The sequence below is a fragment of the Rutidosis leptorrhynchoides genome, chromosome 9 (genome assembly GCF_046630445.1).
Source record: "Rutidosis leptorrhynchoides isolate AG116_Rl617_1_P2 chromosome 9, CSIRO_AGI_Rlap_v1, whole genome shotgun sequence".
Classification (NCBI taxonomy): Eukaryota; Viridiplantae; Streptophyta; class Magnoliopsida; order Asterales; family Asteraceae; genus Rutidosis; species Rutidosis leptorrhynchoides.
The window spans coordinates 344,896,711-344,904,032 of record NC_092341.1 but is presented as its reverse complement, the minus strand read 5'-3'; positions in this window follow the sequence as shown (position 1 = coordinate 344,904,032).

The following is a 7,322-nucleotide window of genomic DNA, read 5'->3' as shown; positions in this document are numbered from 1 at the left end:
CAATTAGAAACCCTAGTTCACCAACGATTTGCAGCCACAATCTAACGCTATCATCTTCAGCCTTCACCAACCCTAAATCGTTCTCTCCACAGATGGAATTCGAGACAAGTCACATGTACGTTCCTTCACTTCAATTCGTTCTAAACATCAAATCGATTCCACAAAACTTAAAGTTTCTGTTTCTATAGGAAAAGAGTTTTAGGTTTAATCTTTTCGAGCCTTGATAGACCAGAAAGATTTCGAGTTTATTGAATGAATTAAAATCCCAGTTAGTTTATTGAAGGAGGTTTAATTTATTATTTTTCATAATAATAATAATGATAATTAACAATCTGAACCTTTAAATCATTAATAATTTTAACCAATTTTAACCAATTAACGCTTAATCATCACGTATTATTTGATTGGTATTTGAGGTTAAATAAATTAAAGTTAGAGAGATAAAATATCTAGAACCAATCATAGACTGCCACCTCATTGTCACGCCCTCTCTGCTCAGCGTGTTTTGCCGACAAACGCCCACAAACGCCCCATTCCGAGCGTTTGTGGGGCGTTTCTCATGCCATGTAGACGACATAAGGGCCACAAACGCTGCGTTATCTGTGGTCTAATTGATCTAATAATAATAGTTATCAAATCTTCAATGCTTTGTTTATTTATTTATTTTACTAGGTGTTTTAGTGAGGATGAAGAGGAGAAACAAGTGTTGAAAAGTAAAATTTCCAGGTTGGAAATGCTAGCAGAGTTATCAGAGCTGGAGCTAAATTCTCTTCGTAATCAGATAATAAATGTAGGAAATGAGAATAAAAGTGGGTGTGATATTTGTAGACAACTCATGGTGGAGAAACAAGCCCTAGAAACAGAATGTGATCGACGAATCAAAGAAAAAGATATTGAGATATATAATCTTAATAAAAATTTGAAAGAAAGAGATGAAGTCATTGAGAAACTTAATGGTACCCTAAAGCTAGAAAGGAAACTAAAAGCGGAGATGAACTCTAAAGTTCGCAAATGGAAAATTTCATTTGATAAGATGTCGTCTGAATTGAATGAGGCTTGTAGTCAAAAGTCGATGATGGAAAACAAGTACTCAAATTCTGTAACAAAAATTACACTATTAGAGGAAAAATCGACGAGTCTCATCCGGGAAGTACAGAAGTTACGTTACCAAATTAATCAGCAAGATGAACAGATTACGGAAATGTCATTGGAGCTTGAAAGTTGTAAAAAATATGGAGAACATAAAAGTGAATTGGTGAAGATGATAAAAAAGGATAGAAGAAAGCTAAAGAAAGAATTAAAAAGATTGATGTGGGAAAAGAAGAAAGATGGCACGACTAGCAACAACGATGAAAGCACATCTATTTTGGACACAACAAGAATAGAAGCTATGGTTGATAGTAGAAGAGGTTCGGTATTGTTATGAATTATCATTGTTATTATTATTAATTATTACTAAACTTAGTTATTTGTTATTATTTATTATTACTATTAATTACGGAGTAATTATTATTTATTATTATTATTATTATTAATTATTATTATTTATTATCATTATTATCTCAGGTGATTGTGCTATTAGACACAGAGCATTCTTGATAGTGGCCAATGTGTTTGAGAGGAACTGGGTTATGGGCATGACATTTAAGACTCCAGTAGTTAAATGTAAAGAATTGTTTACAAGGATTTACGGGGAAAATTGTTCAAAGTTTATTCGGGAGTATCATGACCCGGCGGTGACTTAATCTGTGTTGCATATAAGTTTTGTGATGTATATATATTTGCTTATTGTATTTTTTGTTTTTGACATATTTTTTCTGTTTTCAGGATGGTAAGAGTCTTTGTTCGCACCGATATGATCTAATTCTCCCGTTTGCTATATATGTTGCTGATAATGATATAGATTCATTCAGAACGTACCAAATGGCAACCGTGTATAGTAGAGTCCATGAATATTATCAATGTAATTTTGACATTGCCGGTGATGAAACTATTGAAGCGGACTTAGAGGTAGTCAATATTATTACTCAACTTCTGAATGAGCTCAATTTTGGTGATTATGAGGTAAATTAGTTCCCATAAGATTTTTGTAAAACAATTACATTCATAATCGTCTATCTTTACTTAATATATTCAACCAATTATTAACATCAACTAACTACACCTGCTTTCTTTCTGTAGATAAAGTTCAATCACCGAAAGTTACTGGATGGAATGTTGGATATATGCGGTGTGCCGCCTCACATGTTACAAACCGTCTGTTCAAGCATTGACAAATTAGACAAGCAGTCGTTTGAGCAAATTAAAAAGGAACGCGTAAGTAAATGTAGTAGGTTGTGATCAATCATCATCACCTTCAGTTGGGGGATAATTAGTTATTATTATTATTTATTATTATGGCATTATTATGTAGGATTTTAAATTATGTGGTTTCGTTTATTTAATGAATAATGACAATATTCTGTCATTTTTAGATCGTGGATGAGGGCTTAGATGTTGAGACAGTGGAGAAAATTGGTTTGTTTGTGCTGCGGAGAGGCCACCCTAAGAAATTATTACCGGAACTAAAACAGGAAGACAGCCAATTACTAAAAAATGCCTCCTCAAAGCAGGCATTGAACGAATTAGAGAAGTTATTCCATTTGTTAGACATGGATGGATGTGTCGATAAAGTGGTTCTTGATCTAAGTTTGAGTTTGTCAAGACGTCCTAACTACTACACTGGCTTCATATTTGAAGCTGTTTTAAAAGGGGGGACCACACAGGTTTGTTTATTATTATTTTTATTATTATTATGTTAATTATAATTATTATTATTATTATTATTATTATTATTACTGCTCCTGCTCCTGCTCCTGCTCCTGCTGCTGCTGCTGCTTTTTAAATTTTAGATTGGACCATGTAGTAGTTTATATGATACGTAGTACCTTGCAATCAAGACTTAAAACTCAATTAAATGGGTCCATCGGGATTTTCAAACTTGTTTGTTTACAAAATGAAAGAACCAGGTTCAACCGGTCCTCCATAAATAAATGTAAAGGTAAAAATGGGTCTAGACTCAACCCAACCCGTTCAATAACCTTGTCTGCATGTTTATGCAGCAGGTTGGTACGATTGCTTGTGGAGGACGTTACGATAAACTTATCGGCATGCTTGGTTCAAAACCTGTTGCTGCAACTGGTGTCACTTTGGAAATAGAGCATGTAATCAAGATCTTGATGGGGGAAAAATGAGCAGGTAAAAGGAAAAAGGTGCATTTATTATTATAATTATGACTGTTATTATTTAATTATTTATTTTTTATTATTATTAGTTGTTTTTATTATGTTTCCAGTGTATCTAATTTTACTTTTTCTTATGTATTCCCGATTATACTTGCTTTTTCTTATGTATTCCGGATTATACTTACGTTGTTAAGAGGAGATGGCGCTTGAGAAGAAGTGGATGGATGGACGAGAACAAGTAAACCAATCGGCTGCTTCTTCTAGTATTTTAAATAATTGTCATGGATGTGTTTACTTGTTTTTTTTCTGTCTTATATTGAGGTGTTAGATGAATGCTTAAAAGTAGTTGAATTTGATTTGATGAATGCTTAAAATAAAATACTTTAGTGGTGTCTCTCATATTTTTATATTTATATATGCACGCGTGCGTGCTCGAGTAAGCTTTTCTATCTATTTCTATTCATATATAATTAAGTATTTCGACGACACAATCTTGGGGTATCACAAAAATCCTAATTGGAATAAGATAAGAATGAGAGTTGAGTCTAGACAAGAAGATTCAATTCAAAAGTGTATGAGAGAATGTGTATTTTTCTGTTTGTTTGTTTGGGAATGAAAAACAAGTCTTATTACTCCCATACATATATAGGAAGTTAAAGAGTGCGATGAAATGATAAAACGTTTCAATGAAAATATGCAAGCTTTCAAAGAAAAGACCCAACTTTTTGTTCATACCTTCTGAAAAATGACAGTTATTTAACCATTCAAAGCCGCAATTCTCATAACATTATCGAGTTATCTCGAACGACATTGAGTATAATTCGATAACCACTTGCTTTCAAATAAATCACCATTAACCGAATGACATTTGAACCCTGCTTCACCTGTGGGGTAGAATTTCAACAATCTGCACCAATTTAGAAATTAGAATTTAGATTGTGTTACGCAACCAAAAAATGAATTCGAAGCAATGTGGTTGTATGACAGGTTTAATGGAGAGTAGTCTTAGTGGGACAGAAAATTTAACACAATACGCCATGAGGTTTCTGAACGAGACATTTTTTTATCAGCCAGAAACGGAAAAGTAGCTATTTTGGCATCCAGATTTAGACACTAACAAATTATATATCACAAGTGATGAAGATTTTATCATTTCGTACTGCAAAGATGATGATTCAGATGCTTCTTCAACACAAGGAAATGGTAATTTTCTGATTCATCTTCACATTACTATCTTCGACTCTGTTTTTGAACTTTTTGTAGAACTTTATTTTTTTTTTTTAAAGGCAACAAAATTTTTAAATATATAACTCAAATGTATAGTAGCTGGATCATCCAATCACAACCAAATGCCTGACCCACAATTCGCGACAAATACATACACATAAATAGCCTAAACTTTTTTTTTTTTTTTTTTTTTTTTTTTGGGCAAAAAAACGATAACATTAATAATGGATCCGAAGATCAACTCATACAACCGATACAAGAGAATCCAAAACAAGCTCTAGCCGTACAAAACAAATCTATTCAAACGGCTCACCAACAGGGTGAGAAATCGCGTTTTACAAGGAGATCAAAATACAACTAAAACTATAACTACAGGACTCTCAAATACCGATAATACTACACAAACACAACGACTAAAAAACAGAACGGTGTCAACGATCAGGAGAACGCCGATCGTCTCCGTAACAACAGAACAGGAAAATACTAGCGTCCGCACAGCTTCCCGAGCCTTCAAAAGAAAAACCCTAACTGCAAAAACTCGAAAGAACCCCCGCATCTTGAACCAGATCTCCAACTGGGAGATCGTCGCCTGGACAAAACCCGAGAGCGCCTCGAAAAGGTAAAGACAGCACTAAAAAACGCAGCTCGACCCAACCCTACCCCAACAAGGCTCTCGTGCCCTCCACCACCACCGTCAAAACCCCCTGTTGCTAAGCTAGTAACATTTGGCATTAAACACAAAGAAATTTTTGAGGGCAATGCAACCAATTATGCCAATCCAGTATTGTTATATTGTAGAACTTTATTAAATCTTATCTGTTGTATGTATCTAATCTCTTATAAATTGTAAATTAGTGACATGGAACCGATTTTGATGTACTGGAGCGATAATTTATATGACACCAACATCAGCAAAAAATAAAACAGTTTTTTTAATGAAGGATATTAGTAAAGTTCGAAACCATATTAAAGATGGAGCTGGGTAACGAGTTAAAATGTGTCACTTATGGCACAAATCGTAACGAGTCATTTTGGGTTAATTGATCTGCAAACACACTCTATTTTTTGAATAAAAATATTTTCCGTAAATATTTTCAAACGTTATGCTTCTTTGTGGCTTGTATACTGAAACATATATTGTTTCTTTCTGAATGTATAATGCAGCTGCGCAGTAGCGGAGCCAATAGGGATATATTTGGGGATGTTGGGCATCCCCTAACTGGCCCATCACACTTAACTCCTAGCCCATATTATAAAGAGATATTCTAATGTAGCATCTCTTATATTATGTGTGGTCCATAATAAAAATAAAGAGAGAGAATATAAGAGCACTATGAGTCGTTCAGTGTTAAATCCCAGTGTTAAATTTAACACTGGATTTAACACTGAGGTTAAAATAGGGAAAATCGTTCAGTATTAAATCCCAGTGTTAAATCATTATTTAATTATTTTTTAACACTTTTAATAATATTATTTAGTTTAATTATATATTATAAATATAATAAACATTAAAAAACTTAAAAAAAATAAACACTAAAAGTCCATTACAATAATTTAAAAACAATACAATATATTTAAAAACTAATTTTTATTAAAATAAAAAACAAACAATTCGTCTAAGAGCTCATTTAAAAAAATATATAAACTAAATTTAGCCCAACAAATTCGGCCCACTTAATTATCAAATTGGTCCATTTTATTTAACCTAATACTAGCCGCTATTTAACCTTATTCTTCTTCCATATTCATCTTCAACAATTGTCACCTGCAAACAAAAAATACTCATGGATTCTCAAAAGCACAAATTAAAAATAAAAGAAAAAAATAAAGAAAGAAAGGCAACGGTGCAGTTTCTCAACGTCGGCTGGCTAACGCTGAAAGGCAACGGTGAAGTTTAACGGCGCTTTAACGCCGGGACGGAGTGGACACGGTCACCGTCCCCGGCGTCGGATTCTTTTAACGGTGGGTGCCGGATTTGGTTGTTCTCTGTCGTCATTTTTTTGATGCAAGTTTTTTATTTACTTTTCAACTCACTTATATCTTTCTACTTTTTAATACTGGTATTACGGTTTAATTTTATTAATTCGTTTGATTTAGTCTCAAGTTATTATTGATACTTTAATTTTAAAATTACGCTTTGAATGATTATATAGATATAGATTGTATTTTCCTTTTGCTAATATTTGTAAGTTCTTTATTTTGTATGTAATATTAAGGAGTAATATTAATATTATATACTCATTATAATTTATTTGGATTAAAGAGTTGTCAAAAGTACATTTGTGCATTACGTAGTAAGTACACTTGAGAATAGTATTTTTAAAAGTGGTTATAATAAAGTTAAAATGATCTGATAGAGTATTATTAAAACTTATATTAGTAAATTAGTAGTAATTAACACATAAAGCACAAATGGTTGGTTAGTAGAAATAACGACTCTTGTTTAGCATCTCTTAATATAAAATTCTGGCTTCGCCTCTGCTGCGGGTTGTATCAATCAATATATAATCAGTATTGTTACATGAAAATGCGTTGCTAAATTAACAGCAATAGACAATAGATTACCGAATGATTGCATTTAAGATAGATGGATCACGAGGTCTATTAAAGAAGCGTTGGAGGACATAACTGTTGTTTATTACAATGAAGGGAGCTTAATGAGATTTATACTGGTGATATAGGCTTGGTGTAACTAAAGCCATATGTGTATGATACCTATAGAATAGGGTATCATTCATACCTATATTCCAATATATACCCTGCTATTGAACTCATACCCATAGAACAAACTAACGACTACCAACGCCTGTGTTTATTGCTGACTCAAAGTAGGCTTATCTCACAATTTACTAGTGCAGAGACCCGTGGAAT